This window comes from Arachis hypogaea, chromosome 18 (genome assembly GCF_003086295.3).
Source record: "Arachis hypogaea cultivar Tifrunner chromosome 18, arahy.Tifrunner.gnm2.J5K5, whole genome shotgun sequence".
NCBI lineage: Eukaryota > Viridiplantae > Streptophyta > Magnoliopsida > Fabales > Fabaceae > Arachis > Arachis hypogaea.
In genome coordinates this window covers 102,532,949-102,550,513 of record NC_092053.1, presented here as the reverse complement: position 1 = coordinate 102,550,513, position 17,565 = coordinate 102,532,949, and the positions used below count along the sequence as shown (strand labels likewise).

At 40.0% G+C, this 17,565-nt stretch overlaps 1 non-coding gene across 1 annotated transcript; it reads right to left on the bottom strand.

The window, feature by feature from the left end:
• Nucleotides 1-1,539: 1,539 nt before the first annotated feature.
• On the bottom strand, nt 1,540-1,647 carry LOC112774440 (small nucleolar RNA R71). Its single transcript, XR_003188932.1, has one exon. It is a non-coding gene; the product is annotated as a small nucleolar RNA R71 (small nucleolar RNA).
• Nucleotides 1,648-17,565: the final 15,918 nt, after the last annotated feature.

The window sequence follows — 17,565 nt, the reverse complement described above, 5'->3', positions numbered from 1 at the left end:
TTTCATGCATTGTATAATTTTCATGTTTTTCATAAAAATTTCAAAAATCAAAAAAATATCTTTCCTTTTTCTCTCATCAAATTCGAAATTTGGATTGACTTTTTCAAAAATTTTTAAAATCAAATTGTTTTTCATGAGTCAAATCAAATTTTCAATTTGAAAATCTTATCTTTTTCAAAATCTTTTTCAAAAATCAAATCTTTTTCAAAATTATTAGTTATTTTCGAAAATTTCAAAAATATTTCTCAAAAATCTTTTTCTTATTTTTGTATTAAATTTTCGAAAATAACATAAACAATTAATGTTTTGATTCAAAATTTTGAAGTTTTGTTACTTGCTTGTTAAGAAAGATTCAAACTTTAAGTTCTAGAATCATATCTTGTGATTTCTTATGAAACAAGTCATTAATTGAAATTTTAAAAATCAAATCTTTTTCAAAACTAATTTTATCATATCTTTTCAAAAATATCTTCTTATCTTATCTTTTTCAAAAATATCTTTTCAAAATATCTTTCCTAACCTCCTAACTACTTATCTTTTCAAAATTGGTTTTCAAAATTTGTTTCAACTAACTAACTAACTTTTTGTTTGTTTCTTAACTTTTTCAAAACCACCTAACTAATTCTCTCTTTCTAATTTTCGAAAATATCTCCCCCTTTTTCAAAAATTTCTTTTTAATTAACTAATTATTTTTATTTTTATTTTTGATTTCAAAAATTTTCGAAAAAAAAAAAATACTAAACATTTTTCAAAAACTATTTTCAAAAATCACTAACTCTTTTTCAAAATAATTTTCGAAAATTTTCCCTCCCCTATCTTATTCTATTTATTCATTCATATCCTAACATCTCATCTCACATCTCTAGCCTCCTCACAGTTGTGTTTCTTCCATTATATTACATTCTTTGTCTCCCCCTCTTCTTCCACTCACACAGGGATCCCTTTACTGTGGTATAAAGGATCTCTATTATTATTATTATTTTTCTGTGCCTTCTTCTTTGTCATATGAGCAGGAGCAAGAATAAGAACATTCTTGTGGAAGCAGATCCAAAACCTGAAAGGACTCTGAAGAGAAAATTAAGAGAAGCTAAAATACAACAATCCAGAGATAACCTTTCAGAAATTTTCGAACAGGCAGAGGAGATGGCAGCCGAAAATAATAATAATGCAAGGAAGATGCTTGGTGACTTTACTGCACCTAATTCCAATTTACATGGAAGAAGCATCTCCATTCCTGCCATTGGAGCAAACAACTTTGAGCTGAAACCTCAATTAGTTTCTCTGATGCAGCAGAACTGCAAGTTTCATGGACTTCCATCTGAAGATCCTTTTCAGTTCTTAACTGAATTCTTGCAGATATGTGATACTGTTAAGACTAATGGAATAGATCCTGAAGTTTACAGGCTCATGCTTTTCCCTTTTGCTGTAAGAGACAGAGCTAGATTATGGTTGGATTCTCAACCCAAAGACAGCCTGAACTCTTGGGATAAGCTGGTCACGGCTTTCTTAGCCAAGTACTTTCCTCCTCAAAAGCTGAGCAAGCTTAGAGCTGATGTTCAAACCTTCAGACAGAAAGAAGGTGAATCTCTCTATGAAGCTTGGGAAAGATACAAACAGTTGACCAAAAAGTGTCCTTCTGACATGCTTTCAGAATGGACCATCCTGGATATATTCTATGATGGTTTAGCTGAGCTATCAAAGATGTCACTGGACACTTCTGCAGGTGGATCCATTCACCTAAAGAAAACGCCTGCAGAAGCTCAAGAACTCATTGACATGGTTGCTAATAACCAGTTCATGTACACTTCTGAAAGGAATCCTGTGAATAATGGGACGCCTATGAAGAAGGGAGTTCTTGAGGTTGATACTCTGAATGTCATATTGGCTCAGAATAAAATATTGACTCAGCAAGTCAATATGATCTCTCAGAGTCTGCATGGAATGCAAGCTGCATCCAACAGTACTCAAGAGGCATCTTCTGAAGAAGAAGCCTATGATCCTGAGAACCCTGCAATAGCAGAGGTAAATTACTTAGGTGAACCTTATGGAAACACCTATAACTCAAAATGGAGAAATCATCCAAATTTCTCATGGAAGGATCAAAAGCCCCAACAAGGCTTTAATAATGGTGGAAGAAACAGGTTTAGCAATAGCAAGCCTTTTCCATCATCAACTCAGCAACAGACAGAGAACTCTGAACAAAATGCTTCTAATTTAGCAAATCTAGTCTCTGATCTATCTAAGACCACTGTAAGTTTCATGAATGAAACAAGATCTTCCATTAGAAATCTGGAAGCACAAGTAGGCCAGCTGAGTAAAAGGATCACTGAAATCCCTCCTAGTACTCTCCCAAGCAATACAGAAGAGAATCCAAAAGGAGAGTGCAAGGCCATTGACATAAGCGCCATGGCCGAACCTGTGAGGAGAGGAGAGGACGTGAATCCCAAGGAGGAAGACCTCATGGGACGTCCAGTGATCAATAAGGAGCTTCCCTCTGAGGAACCAAAGGACTCTGAGGCTCATCTAGAGACCATAGAGATTCCATTGAACCTCCTTATGCCCTTCATGAGCTCTGATGAGTATTCCTCTTCTGAAGAGAATGAGGATGTTACTGAAGAGCAAACTGCCAAGTTTCTTGGTGCAATCATGAAGCTGAATGCCAAATTATTTGGCATTGATACATGGGAAGTTGAACCTCCCTTGTTCATCAATGAACTAAGTGATCTGGATCAACTGACATTGCCTCAGAAGAGACAGGATCCTGGAAAGTTCATAATCCCTTGTACCATAGGCACCATGATCTTTAAGGCTCTGTGTGACCTTGGTTCAGGGATAAACCTCATGCCCCTCTCTGTAATAGAGAAACTGGGAATCTATGGGGTGCAAGCTGCTAAAATCTCACTAGATATGGCAGACAGCTCAAGAAAATAGGCTTATGGACAAGTAGAAGATGTATTAGTAAAGGTTGAGGGCCTTTACATCCCTGCTGATTTCATAGTCCTGGATACTGGAAAGGAAGAGGATGAATCCATCATCCTAGGAAGACCTTTCCTGGCCACAGCAAGAGCTGTGATTGATGTTGACAGAGGTGAAATAGTCCTTCAATGGAATGAGAACTCCCTTGTATTCAAAACTCAAGGATCTCCCTCTGCAACTATGGAGAGGAAGCAGAAAAAGCTTCTCTCCAAGCAGAGTCAAACAGAGCCCCCACAGTCAAACTCTAAGTTTGGTGTTGGGAGGCCACAACCAAACTCTAAGTTTGGTGTTGAACTCCCATATCCAAACTCTAAGTTTGGTGTTGGAGAGTCTCAACAAAGCTCTGCACATCTGTGAGGCTCCATGAGAGCCCACTGTCAAGCTATTGACATTAAAGAAGCGCTTGTTGGGAGGCAACCCAATGTTTATCTAATTCTTATTTTTATTGTTTTTCATGTTTTCTTAGGTTCATGATCATGTGGAGTCACAAAATAAATATAAAAATTGAAAACGGAATCAAAAACAGCAGAAGAAAAATCACACCCTGGAGGAGCATCTGTCTGGCGTTCAAACGCCAGAACAGAGCATAGTTCTGGCGCTGAACGCCCAGAATGGGAGCATCCTGGCGCTGAACGCCCAGAACAAGCATGGTTCTGGCGTTCAACGCCAGAAATGGCAGCAAAGGGGCGTTGAACGCCCAAAATGGGCACCAACCTGGCGCTGAACGCCCAGAGTTGTGTGCAAGGGCATTTTACATGCCTAAATTGGTGCAAGGATGTAAATGCCTTGACACCTCAGGATCTGTGGACCCCACAGGATCATCTCAGGATCTGTAGACCCCACAGGATCCCCACCAACCTCATCATCTCTCTTTCCATTCATGATCATCCCTTTCTTTTTTTCCATTTACCACTCACATCCATACACCCACTACCTTCATAAATTCAACATCTCTCTCCCACCCAATCCCACCCATATGGCCGAATACACACTCCCATCCATCTCCTCCATATCTTCTTCTTATTCTTCTATTCTTTCTTCTTTTGCTCGAGGGCGAGCAACATTCTAAGTTTGGTGTGGTAAAAGCATAGCTTTTTTGTTTTTTCCATAACCATTGATGGCACCTAAGGCCAGAGAAACCTCTAGAAAGAGGAAAGGGAAGACAAAAGCTTCCATCAAGGGTCTATAGCTCAGTGGTAGAACATTTGACTGCAAATCAAGAGATCCCTGAGATACCTCAGGGGATACATTTTCTTCCACACAATTATTGGAAGCAACTAAGGGTGGAACATCTAGAGCACTCCATCATCCTTCATGAAATACGAGAAGATCTAAAAGCAATGAAGGAGGAGCAGCCAAGGCAAGGAAGAGACATAGAAGAGCTCAAGGACATCACTAAGGTGGACTCATTCCTTGTTCTTACTTTCTCTGTTTTTCATTTTCTATGTTATGTGCTTATCTATGTTTGTGTCTTCATTACATGATCATTAGTAGTTAGTAACTCTGTCTTAAAGTATGAATGTCCTATGAATCCATCACCTCTCTTAAAATAAAAACTGTTTTAATTCAAAAGAACAAGAAGTACATGAGTTTTGAATTTATCCTTGAACTTAGTTTAATTATATTGATGTGGTGATAATGCTTCTTGTTTTCTGAATGTATGCTTGAACAGTGCATATGTCTTTTGAAGTTGTTGTTTAAGAATGTTAAATATGTTGGCTCTTGAAAGAATGATGACTAGGAGACATGTTATTTGATAATCTGAAAAATCATAAAAATGATTCTTGAAGCAAGAAAAAGCAGCAAAGAACAAAGCTTGCAGAAAAAATAAATAGAAAAAAAATAGGCGAAAAAAATAGAAAGAAAAAGAAAAAGCAAGCAGAAAAAGCCAAAAGCTCTTAAAACCAAGAGGCAAGAGCAAAAAGCCAATAACCCTTAAAACCAAAAGGCAAGGGCAAATAAAAAGGATCCCAAGGCTTTGAGCATCAGTGGATAGGAGGACCTAAAGGAATAAAATCCTGGTCTAAGCGGCTAAACCAAGCTGTCCCTAACCATGTGCTTGTGGCGTGTAGGTGTCAAGTGAAAACTTGAGACTGAGCGGTTAAAGTCAAGGTCCAAAGCAAAAAAAAAAAAAAGAGTGTGCTTAAGAACCCTGGACACCTCTAATTGGGGACTTTAGCAAAGCTGAGTCACAATCTGAAAAGGTTCACCCAATTATGTGTCTGTGGCATTTATGTATCCGGTGGTAATACTGGAAAACAAAATGCTTAGGGCCACGACCAAGACTCATAAAGAAGCTGTGTTCAAGAATCATCATGCTGAACTAAGAGAGTCAATAACACTATTCGAAATTTGAAGTTCCTATAGATGCCAATCATTCTGAACCTCAATGGATAAAGTGAGATGCCAAAACTATTCAAGAGGCAAAAAGCTATAAGTCCCGCTCATATGATTGAAGCTCTGTTTCATTGATAATTTGGAATTTATAGTATATTCTATTCTTTTTATCCTATTTTGATTTTCAGTTGCTTGGGGACAAGCAACAATTTAAGTTTGGTGTTGTGATGAGCGGATAATTTATACGCTTTTTGACATTGTTTTTAGTATGTTTTTAGTAGGATCTAGTTACTTTTAGGGATGTTTTTAATAGATTTTGTGTTAAATTCACATTTCTGGACTTTACTATGAGTTTGTGTGTTTTTCTATGATTTCAGGTATTTTCTGGCTGAAATTGAGGGACTTGAGCAGAAATCAGATTCAGAGGTTGAAAAAGGACTGCTGATGCTGTTGGATTCTGACCTCCCTGCACTCAAAGTGGATTTTCTGGAGCTACAGAACTCGAAATGGCGCGCTTCAAATTGCGTTGGAAAGTAGACATCCAGGGCTTTCCAGAAATATATAATAGTCCATACTTTGGCCAAGAATTGACGACTTAAACTGGCGTTCAACTCCAGCTTTCTACCCAAATCTGGCGTCCAGCGCCAGAAAAGGATCCAAAACCAGAGTTGAACGCACAAACTGGCACAAGAACTAGCGTTCAACTCCACAATTGGCCTCTGCACGTGCAACACTTAAGCTCAGCCCAAACACACACCAAATGGGCCCCGGAAGTGGATTTATACATCAAATACTTACTCATGTAAACCCTAGTAGCTAGTTTATTATAAATAGGACCTCTTACTATTGTATTAGGCATCTTTGGATTACCTTATGATCCTTTGATCACGTTTTAGGGGGCTGGCCATCTCGGCCATGCCTGGACCTTCACTTATGTATTTTCAACGGTAGAGTTTCTACACTCCATGGATTAAGGTGTGGAGCTCTGCTGTTCCTCAAAGATTAATGCAAAGTACTACTGTTTTCTATTCAATTCTTCTTATTTCTCTTCTAAGATATCCATTCGCACCCAAGAACATGATGAAGGTGATGATTATGTGTGACGCTCATCATCCTTCACCCTTATGAACGCGTGCCTGACAAACACTTCTGTTCTACATGAATTAAGCTAGAATGAGTATCTCTTAGATCTCCTAACCAGAATCTTCGTGGCGTAAGCTAGAATGATGGCGGCATTCAAGAGAATCCGGAAGGTCTAAACCTTGTCTGTGGTATTCTGAGTAGGATTCAATGATTGAATGACTGTGACGAGCTTCAAACTCGCGAGTGCTGGGCGTTAGTGACAGACGCAAAAGGAGGGTGAATCCTATTCCAGCATGATCGGGAACCGACAGATGAATAGCCGTGCCGTGACAGGGTGCGTGAGCATATTATTCACTGAGAGGAGGGGATGTAGCCACTGACAACGGTGATGCCCTTGCATAAAGCCAGCCATGGAAAGGAGTAAGATTGATTGGATGAAGATAGCAGGAAAGCAGAGGTTCAGAGGAACGAAAAGCATCTCCATTCGCTTATCTGAAATTCCTACCAATGATTTACATAAGTACCTCTATCCTTATTCTATTCTTTATTATTCGAAAACACCATTATCACTTTATATCTGCCTGACTGAGATTTACAAGGTGACCATAGCTTGCTTCATACCGACAATCTCCGTGGGATTCGACCCTTACTCACGTAAGGTATTACTTGGACGACCCAGTGCACTTGCTGGTTAGTTGTATCGAAGTTGTGACAATTATGTATTGAGATCAGAGCACCAAGTTGCTCACGTTGCCGGGGATTGTTTGAGCCTGGACATCACAATTTCGTGCACCACCTACCCTTTTCATGGCACAAAACATGTGGCTGCAGGGAATGTCTTCACTACTCCACCTACTACATTCACACTCCATATTCTTAGTGTTATGATCATAAAGTACGGTGTATATATGTTGCCTTCTGTCACAGTCCTTAACTTTTAACACCAAAGTAATTGATATGTTTTCCTCATTTATAACATCTAATGTAACCACTTATTCAATCTCTCTTTTTACTTTGCCAAAAAACTCCCTTGTGTAAAAATTTGCAGCACAAAGCTCCAATGCAGCTAAACGAGTTGTTAAAATAGGCTCTCCATACACCATCTTAAATTGAGAAACCAATTTATTGTGTCTATAATCCCTAAGAGCATGATCAAGTTTCTGGACCAGCTCTAAAAGACTTTGGCGAATGCCAATAAAAGACTTTCGCAAGTAGGCGCTTGCCCAACTTTTCCTCTTTTGGTATTCATCTAGTACCCAATTATTTACCTCCAACCCATATTTATTTTATCATATTCTCCCAAATTCTTCAAATTCATCCGAATGCCATGGAGCATACAAACATCTTCTGAAGTCATCGGAAAAACCTTTGTTTTTTATGTTTGCCGTTACATTTTTCTGAATGTGTAAACCACATAATCAGTAAGTTACATTTGGGAAGATTTCTTGAATTGCTGCCTTCATTGCCTCATCACCGTCAGTGACCACAACACTAGGAGACTTGTTCAGCATGACTTCTAGAAAGTTTTGCAGTAACCACGTATATCTTGTTGTTTGTTCGTCCTCTATCAAAGCAAAGCCAAATATGCATGTTTGGTGGTGATGGTTACAACCTGAGAAGATTACCAATGACCTTCTGTACTTATTCTTCCGATAGGCTGTATCAAATGCAAGCACATCTCCAAAGCACTGATAATCGGCCCTACAAATTCCATCTACCCAAAATAAATTCGCTAGCCGACTTTCATCAGTAGCACTATACCTTGCCATGGTCATAGGGTCAACATCGGCTTTTACAAGTAGATAGCTAATTGTCGCATTAGAATCTCCACCAATAAGCTTTGCATGACGAGTTCTTTCAATGTGGTTATCCAGGTCCTTCTTTGTGAACCCGACATTAGCATAACCCCCAGCTTGTCCTACCATTAGTCCCGTTATTTTAGAGGTTGGTAGACCATTATTATGCATGGTGTTCGCCTGAGATTTTTGAGCCTCAGTCAACCCACAGTGATTTGGAATTAGGTGTAACAAGCATTAGGGGACAAGATTGTGGTTGTGCTTCTCAACTAATTTTTTAACTCTCCAAGTTGAAGTTTTGGTGTCTGATAAACCACTATTTTATGGTTTATCTTATGCTCAATTGAGTGGTTTTTATCAAGTCCTAGCACACTTATTCATACGAATTGCATGATTTTACAATTCCTTCCTAGTTTTGTTCCATAATTGAAAACTTGCTTCCTAAGCCTTTAAATTGGGTATTTTTAATTCCCCTTTTATATCATTCTATACCGTGATCTGTGCGTTAAGTGTTTTCAGACTTTATAGGACAGGAATGGCTTAGAGGATGGAGAGGAAGCTTGCAAAAATGGAAGGAGCACAAGAAATAGAGGAGACAACCAGCGAGCAGCGACACGCACCCATGGATGACGCGTGCACGTGAATCGGAGTCTGCACGGCGACGCGTGCGCGTGCTTGACGCGTACGCGTGATACGCGAAAATGACCAATGACGTGTACGCATGACTGACGCGTACGGGTGCCTTACGCATACGCGTCATTTTCCAGAAAATGCTGGGGGCGATTTTGGGCCGAGTTTGGACCCAGTTTCCGGCTCAGAAACACAGACTAGAGCCAGGAGACAAGCAGAGACTCAACACACATTCTCATTCGCATAGTTTTTAGTTTTAGATTTGAATCTTAGAGAGAAATCACTCTTCCTCTAGGTTTTCTTCACATTCATAGATTTCTAGTTTTATAGTTTATGCTTTTGCTTTGGATTTGGAGAAGAGTCACTACCTCCGTTGAAGTTGCTATTATTCTAGTTTGTTTTCTTATTCCTTTACTCTTTTAGTTACTTATTAATCCTGTTCAGATAAGGATGTTGCATTTTGGGATTTATTAATGCAAGGAACTATTTTTACTTTTAATTAATTTTCAATTCCTATTTTATTTCATTTATCATGTCTTCTTCTTATATGTTTGTGAACGTTGTATTCATGTCAATGGAGTAGACTCCCAACTTGACTTGGGGGTTGATTAAAAGGAAAACCTTGAGTTGGAATACTCAAGTGTTAATTTTAATTGGAAGTTGTTAGCTGGCTCTCTAGTCTCTAACTCTAATCCTTCCTTGGGGAGAGGATTAGGACCTGAGGTATAGTTAGTTAGTTAGTTACTTGACTTTCCCTTATCAGGTAAGGGATGACTAAGTGGAACAACAACCTCTTAATATTACACTTGGAAAAATTCAACAAGGATAGAACTTCCAATTAATCATTCCCCCGGTCAAGGCTTTTTAATTGATTATATAAATTCTGTTGCTAATTCTCATTGCTTTAATTTACAATAATTTACTTTTCTATTGTTCAACTCTTAAAATTTCTCGGAAAAACCCCTGACTAATAAAATAGCACTCTTTTGTCAACTCGTTGGGAGACGACCTGGGATTCATGCTCCCAGTATTTTATTCTAAAATTTGTGACAACCCTTTCTAAATTGATAAGCAGATTTTTGCTAGTTAAGAACTGTACTTGCAATGTATTTCTTATATTAATTTCTTAATTGGATGATTTCCACTCGCATCAATTAATGACGCCGTTGCCGGGGAGTTGCAAACGTGGGCCTTATTATTGGTTATTGTAAATATTTGCTTTTTGCTTATTTTTTAGTTTTTGTTAATTTTCGGACTTTGTTGCTTAATTTTTATTAGTTTTTGTTTTTATTTTCTTTTAATACTATGAACTCTCACCCCTCTGGCTATGAGTTTGGTTCAAATTATGTTGTAGGGAATGGAAGCTGTAATGGGAACATGCATCAAGGTTGGAACAATCAAAGATGGGAGGAGCCACAAGGATTTGATCAACCTTTTCGGCAACAACCTCCTCCAATGTGCCATAGGCAACGACCGTTCTACGATGCATCCCAAGGCAATGGTTATGGTGGACCCTTTCGTGACAACCAACCTCCACCAAATTACTATGACTAAGAGCCATTCCAAGAAGCATACCAAGATAACGGCTATGGTGAGTACCCTTTTGATTATCAACAACCACCACTATACGCCTATGAACCCCCTCCTAACATAATTTTGAACCATCATACTCACAAGCACCTTACCACCAGACACCCCGATATGACCCTAATCCTCACCCACCATACCAAGAGCCTTATGAGGCATACATGGAACCACCCCAATTCCAAAACAATTGCCCCCCTTCCTCTTCCTATGATGAGATGCTTCAATCTTTTGTACAAGGAGAAAAGACCTTGGAGAGCACACTTACCGGTCTAACTTCTGCTATACACACTCTCATCTCCCAGCTTGGATCATCGAATACCTCCAAAAATCAACCCTCAAGCTCCAATGCACCTCCCTTTCAACCCCATAATGATCTCTCCATCCCATCACCATCCTCCATGGAAGAGCACCCACATCCATCAATCCAAGAGAAACATGATCCCAATGATGCTACTGACCCGGAACAAGAGTGAAGAGATAGTCTTAGGGATGTAATGGATCGGCTTTACGCACATATACTTCAAGAGAAGCAAGAGGAGGCCCAAAAGATAGAGGTAGGAGAGACCCTTGAAGATGAAGGAGCAGTTGAAGAATTAGGGGGAATTGCAGAAAGTGGTCAAGAGGTGGAAGTCATCAAAAAGGAGCTGGATTTTGTATTAGAGCAACTGGAGAAACCCGTAATTATTGAAGAAGAAGAAGAAGTGGTTGAAGACCTAGGAGATGCTGAACCTCCATGGGAATCGAGAGCTATAGAGAATTCCGCTAAAAAGTTTAAAATTGATGTTGAGGAGGATAGTGCACAACCTCCAAGGCATGTACATTATGAAGAATTGGACGGAATAGATCCAAAAGCAAGTTCCCTTGGTGATGATGATCATGAATCAAGCTCTCCTAGTGATGAACTTGCATCCGCAATTGAACCCCTTGAACTTGAAGAACTTTCTCCAAGTGAATTTGAAGATGACGTGGAGGTAGACTTCTCTCGACCTCCAACTTATGACTTGAGTGATGGGAAAGAATTAGATGATCTTGATCAGCGCGAGGTTGAAGTTGAAGAGGTTTGCAAGGAGGTGGAAGAATTCACAGAAGAGCACAAGGGAGTAGAGCCTGCAAGACCATTGGAAACACCTCTCCCAAAGCCATTACCATCCAATGCAACATTCAGTTGGATAAAATCCTTATCTTTAACCTTTACATTGCCACTTGAATATGGTTTGCTTGAGACGGATGGGCAACTTAGAGCTCTTTGTGGCTATAAGAGTAAGAGGGAGATGGTTAGTGGTAAGAGTCGTCATGCAAGGTTCGATACGGTACCACGCTCCAAATTGAAATACAAGGATTGGTATAGAGCTCGATTGAATGGGTCTCGGAAGATGTTTGGGTATCTCAGTGAGAATTCAGATTGCGTACCACCCGGTTGTAACAATGTAGATCAAAGCGAAGATGGGTGCAAAAGCAAGGTTTGGGACCCCGGAATTCATTCTGACAGTCAACACTCCTGGAGCTTTGTCACTTGCTTTAACTTGCTCGAAGGCTTTATGTGCCTAGTTTGGGACCCCGGAGGTTATTGGAATTGCAAACATTAGTGGGAATTCCTGGATGATTTCAAGCATAAGCCACCATGACAGGAAGCTCACCAAATGTCCAACTTAAGGACTTTAACTAAAAGTGCTAGGTGGGAGACAACCCACCATGATATGATCGTTCTTTTTCAGTCTTAGTTTTATTTTGTTTTGTTTTATTCTTAGTTTTATTTTATTTTATTTTTCATAAGTAGTCATTCATAATTTCTGCATATTCATCTGCATTCTACATTTTGCATTCTATATAAAAAAAAGGGCACTCGACGCGCAAGCGTCGCTGATGCGTACGCGTCACATGTGAGTGCATGTACTAAAGGAATGGAACAGAGAGTTACACAGGAGCAGGGCTGGAAGCGTGCCTTTGGCACAAGCAAGACCACGTGTACGCATCCCTCATGAGTACACGTTGCTTGCGATTTTGGCCCCTCACGCGTACGCGTCCCACACGCGTACGCATGACCCTGCAAATCGGCGTAAATGGGTGTATGGCCAAAGAGTCATGATGGTGTGGGGCTGGAATTGTGCTGGGAGCACAACCTCTATCACGCGTACGCGTCGTTTTCCCATCCAGGCCATCCACACATGCGCATCCCTGATGCGCACGCGTCGTATACAATTTTGGCACATGTGCGTATCAAACAGAGAGTTGTGCACGCGCGGGGCTGCCTTCGCACCAATTGCACAACCCATGTCACGCGTACGCGTGCCCTACGTGTACGCGTCGCATGCAACGCAAAATTTATCCACCTCAACGCCTGATTTCAAATCTCCCCTTCCCCAATCCTAATTCTTTTCATTCCTAATTATTTCTTCCTTCTTTCTTTCTTCTTCCTTATTCTTTCTTACTTTCTACTACTTTCTTCTTTCCTTCTTCATCTTCTTCATCAAGGTTCTTTTCTTCCTCTCCTCTCCTATTTCATTCTTCTTTAAATTATTGCATTTATTTATGTTTTTTTCTTCTAGTTTGCTTATTTATGGTTTCTTTTTCTTTTCTTTTTCATGCATTCTTATGTTGGTATTGGAGTTTTATTTGGGTATTACCTTATTATCTTGAAGCTTGTGGTTATTATATGGAGTGATTTGACAATTGATACTTTAATTTGGCTCTCATATACATTTGGATCATATTATTTTCATTCCTATTCTATCTTGCTCACCAAGTATTTGTAAAAAAGCCCTTATGGCATCTTGAACTCTATTTTGTCTTACTCTTTTACTTGAATGCCTCTTTTTCACAACTTTTGCACTCCACATGTATTTGGGATTATTATTCATAATTGTCATCATTACACATGCTCTTTAATTTGGCACATTTACTACTTAATGCTTGAGCTATACTTCTCATGCATATTCCTTGCATGCTTTCACCTCTTGCATCTATTTAACTATGAACTGCCTCATTGCTCTTCATTGATGTCTTACCTACATGTTGTAGCTACCATATATTTGAGCTAACATCTTTCCTTTGGCATTCATTATCACTTGGAATTTTCTCCCTTCCAGTTCTTTAGTTATCTATCTTTAATATTCTTCCTTTTCCTTCTTCTTTAGACATGGGTACCAAGAAAGGAAAAGAGAAGGCCACTGACAAGCCACCGGCTAGGAGAGGAGCCAAGAGAACACTGTCTAAAGCACTTCCATCTACTAGTGTTAAGCCAGTAACAAAGTGGGTGAAAAGAATTATTAAAGTAGATGAATCCGAGAAAGCCTTTCCCGCCCGGGACTCCACACGGTTTGCTAACCGTTATTGCGAACAAATGTTCCCCATCCTAGCTAAGAGGAACTACAACAATGAGCATCTGCTCATTGTCCCAACACACTTTGTTGATTTTGTGGAGCCCCGAATTGAGAGGAGACAGTGGGGATTTTTGAGGAGGTAGCCGCGAGAGGCCAACTTATCATGGGTAGTTGAATTCTACTCAAACTTCTACTCGCCTACTCTGCAGACTGTCTTTGTCCGTCAGCAGCAGGTCCCTGTCTCCGAGAGTGCCATACAGAGAACATTGGACCTTCCACCTAGTCCTGAGGGATGGGATGCATATCAAGAAGCATATCGTAAGCGCCAGATGTATCAGTTCGACTGGAACAGCGTACTTGGAGTTATAGCCCAACCTGGCAGTAAGTGGATCTACGGGCAGCATCGTTCAAAACCCAAGAGCATCTCAGCCCAGTCACTCACCCTGGAGGCTCACGTGTGGGCACAGATTATGTCCCACTATGTCTTTCACAGCAGACATGGCTGTCCTCATCTGGTGTATCCTAACAGATCAACCCCTCAACCTGCTCCGACACATCCAGGATGCTATGGGACACGTACAGATAGCGGGTAACCTGCCTTTTCCCGCCTTGGTTTCAGAGTTAGTCTCTGCAGCAGGTGTGTCATCTCAGGTAGGAGACACGAAGGTCATGATCCCTAGAACCGACCAGTATGTCCCGAATGGGAAGTACATCAGGCCGCCATTGCCCTCTATGAGCCGGCCTGCAGGTCCATCTTTGGATACTCCACCATCATCCACACCACAAGCACCGTCCATCAGATGTTTCTTCAGATCCTTGAGAGGTTCGACCGGCAAGATCGGCGAATGGAGCAAATGGGGCGCCATAACAAGCGCCGATACAACTACCTGAAGGACCTCATAGCTGGTACACACTCACCTCCAGAACCAATGGACACCCCGGACTCCCCTTCATCCAGTAGCACAGGCAGCCAAGGCAAACCAGACACTGGAGGCGACGCTTCCAGCCCTCCCTTGCTCTTTATTGATGGCACAGAAGACCGTGTCAAGCTTTAAGTGTGGGAGGTCAGTCCTTGATTTCCGGAGGTAACTTTTCTCTCTCTTAACACCAACATTTGACTTTTTCTTTTGTTAGATAGGATAGATTGCATGTTAATAATTGTTTGCATGTATGTTTTGCTTGGTTAAAGTAATGAGTTTCTTCTCAAGACCCTATTTTACAATATTTCACTAATTTAAATTGAAAATTTTTTTTGATAAACTTGTTTGAGGACTGTAAATTGGAACATGAATTATAGTTAAGAACACACAACCCGTGAGATTTGAGCTAATTACATGGTTACATTATTTAACCATAATATTTTATTCTTGTGTATTTTCTTCTCTATAATTGCCATCTATATTTTGTTTCATTCTATATGTCCATTGTTTAGTGTATTTACATGCTTGTATATGATTGAGGCTATCATTTGTTATTACCTTACTTATCCCAAATAGCCTATCCTTTCAATCACCTTTGTTAGCCACCTTGAGCCTTTTAATCCCCTTTTGTTCTATATTTTACCACATCACTAGCCTTAAGCGGATAAATAATTAATTACCTAAATTGGATCTTTGGCTAGCTTAAGATAGAGATCGTGTATTAATTAAGTGTGGGGAACCGTGGGAGCTTGGGTTGATGATGCCAGGGCATCTTGGCCAGTTTCACTGACCTTTTCTTTACTGTTTTTAGGTTAGTTTCATGCATTTCTTTAGGAAATAAGCTAGTTTTGGGTAGATATTCACCTATGCCTTGATTCAAGCATACATTGTGCATTTTACATAATTTCATGAGGATTTTGCATAAGTTTAGTGACAAATATTATGTTGCATTACTCATGACTTGGACTAGAGCTTTGATGCACTTTATTGCTTGATTTCAGGACCAAAAGGAAGCAAGAAAAGGGGAGGTAACTTGTAAGGTTAATGAGAAAAGTGATTGCCAATAACACTCTCAAAAAGCCATCAATGCCCACGTTAGAGAGTCACGTTAACTAAGTTAACGTGAACTCTAACGTGGAGAAGAGAAGTTGAGCCAATGTTAGTGACACTTAACATTGTCACTAACGTTGGCAATTACTCATAAGTGGCCACGTTAGAAGTCACGTTAACCTAGTTAACGTGGCCTCTAACGTTAAGGGGGGAAGAGAAGCCGACGTTAGTGACACTCAACATTGTCACTAACGTTGGCCTATGATGCAAAGTACCACGTTAACTCCCACGTTAACTTGGTTAACGTGGGAACTAACGTAAGGGATGAAGAGTTGTCGACAATGTTAGTGACACTCAACATTGTCACTAACGTTGAAGCAACCACACAACCCTCAAGAGTCACATTAACTTCCACGTTAACATGGTTAACGTGGAAGCTAACGATGAGGAATGAAGGATGAGCCAACGTTAGTGACACTCAACATTGTCACTAACGTTGGGATGGCTAAGGATGGCCACGTTAGAAGCCACGTTAACCTAGTTAACGTGGACTCTAACGTGAGACCTAGGGGCACATTGGAACGTTAGTGACAATGTTGAATGTCATTAACGTTCTCGAAGGATGGCAAAGGCCACGTTAGAAGCCACGTTAACCTAGTTAACGTGGGCTTTAACGTGAAGCAAGAAGGGGCACACTGGAACGTTAGTGACAATGTTGAGTGTCACTAACGTTCTCGAAGGTTTACAAGGCAACGTTAAAAGCCACGTTAACCTAGTTAACGTGGGTTTTAACGTGAGGCAAAGGGGTGCATTGGAACGTTAGTGACAATGTTAAGTGTCACTAACGTTCTCGAACTTATATTCTCACTAAATATTAACACCCCTAACGTCCTGAACTAAAGTCTCTGCCCACTTCGCACTTTCTCTCTGCAAGTAAAGCCAAGCCCAAATAAAGAAAGGAACTGCTTCAAACTCAAGATCCAAAGGCCCAAGACTTGAAGAATCACACTAGAAGCTGAGAAGAGTAGTATATATAGGAGTAGCTTTGAATTGAGAAGGAATTCGGGGAGGCTGGGAAAAAGAGAACTACTCTCTGTATTTTACTTTCTTTGCAATTTCTAGTTTTATGATGTATTCTCCATCTTTGTTTTCATTTTCAAGAGCTATGAACAACTAAACCCATTTCATTGGGTTAGGGAGCTCTGTTATAATTTGATGGATCAATACTAATTTTCATTATTCTTCTTCTATCTTTCCTCTTGATTTTACTTGAAAGCTTTCGATCTTCATCCAATTGAGTAGTTATCTTGGAAGAGAAGCTATTCAAACTTGGATCTCTTTTGAACCTTGAAAGAGGAATGAGGAGATCAAGCTAGAAATGCTTTCTCATGCTGGACCAAATTGGGTTTGGATGGGTATGTGACTATAACCCTCTCAATACTTGATTTGGGAAATGCATGTGGTATAATCAGTGACCATACTTCATCTCTTCTCATGAGCAATTGACCAAGGAATTGGCTATTGATCAAGATTTGAGAGATTGAATTGCAAGAAATTGTAATTCAATCACTTAAGATTGCCAAGGAGATCAATGAGTGCATTGATTGAGGAAGAGATGAAAATGAACTTGATCCGGAGAATTGCAACATCTCCTAAGCCCAATGAATTCCCCATCTCTGATCTTACCCATTCTCTTTAATTTCTGCCATTTACTTTTATGAGCAAATCCCCCATTCCCATTTACAATTCTGCAATTTATTTTCAGTCATTTACTTCCAGTCCTTTAATTCTAGCATTTACTTTCCTGTTATTTACATTCCCGCCATTTTAGTTTCTGCAACTCTCAACCCAAATTCTGGATTCGCT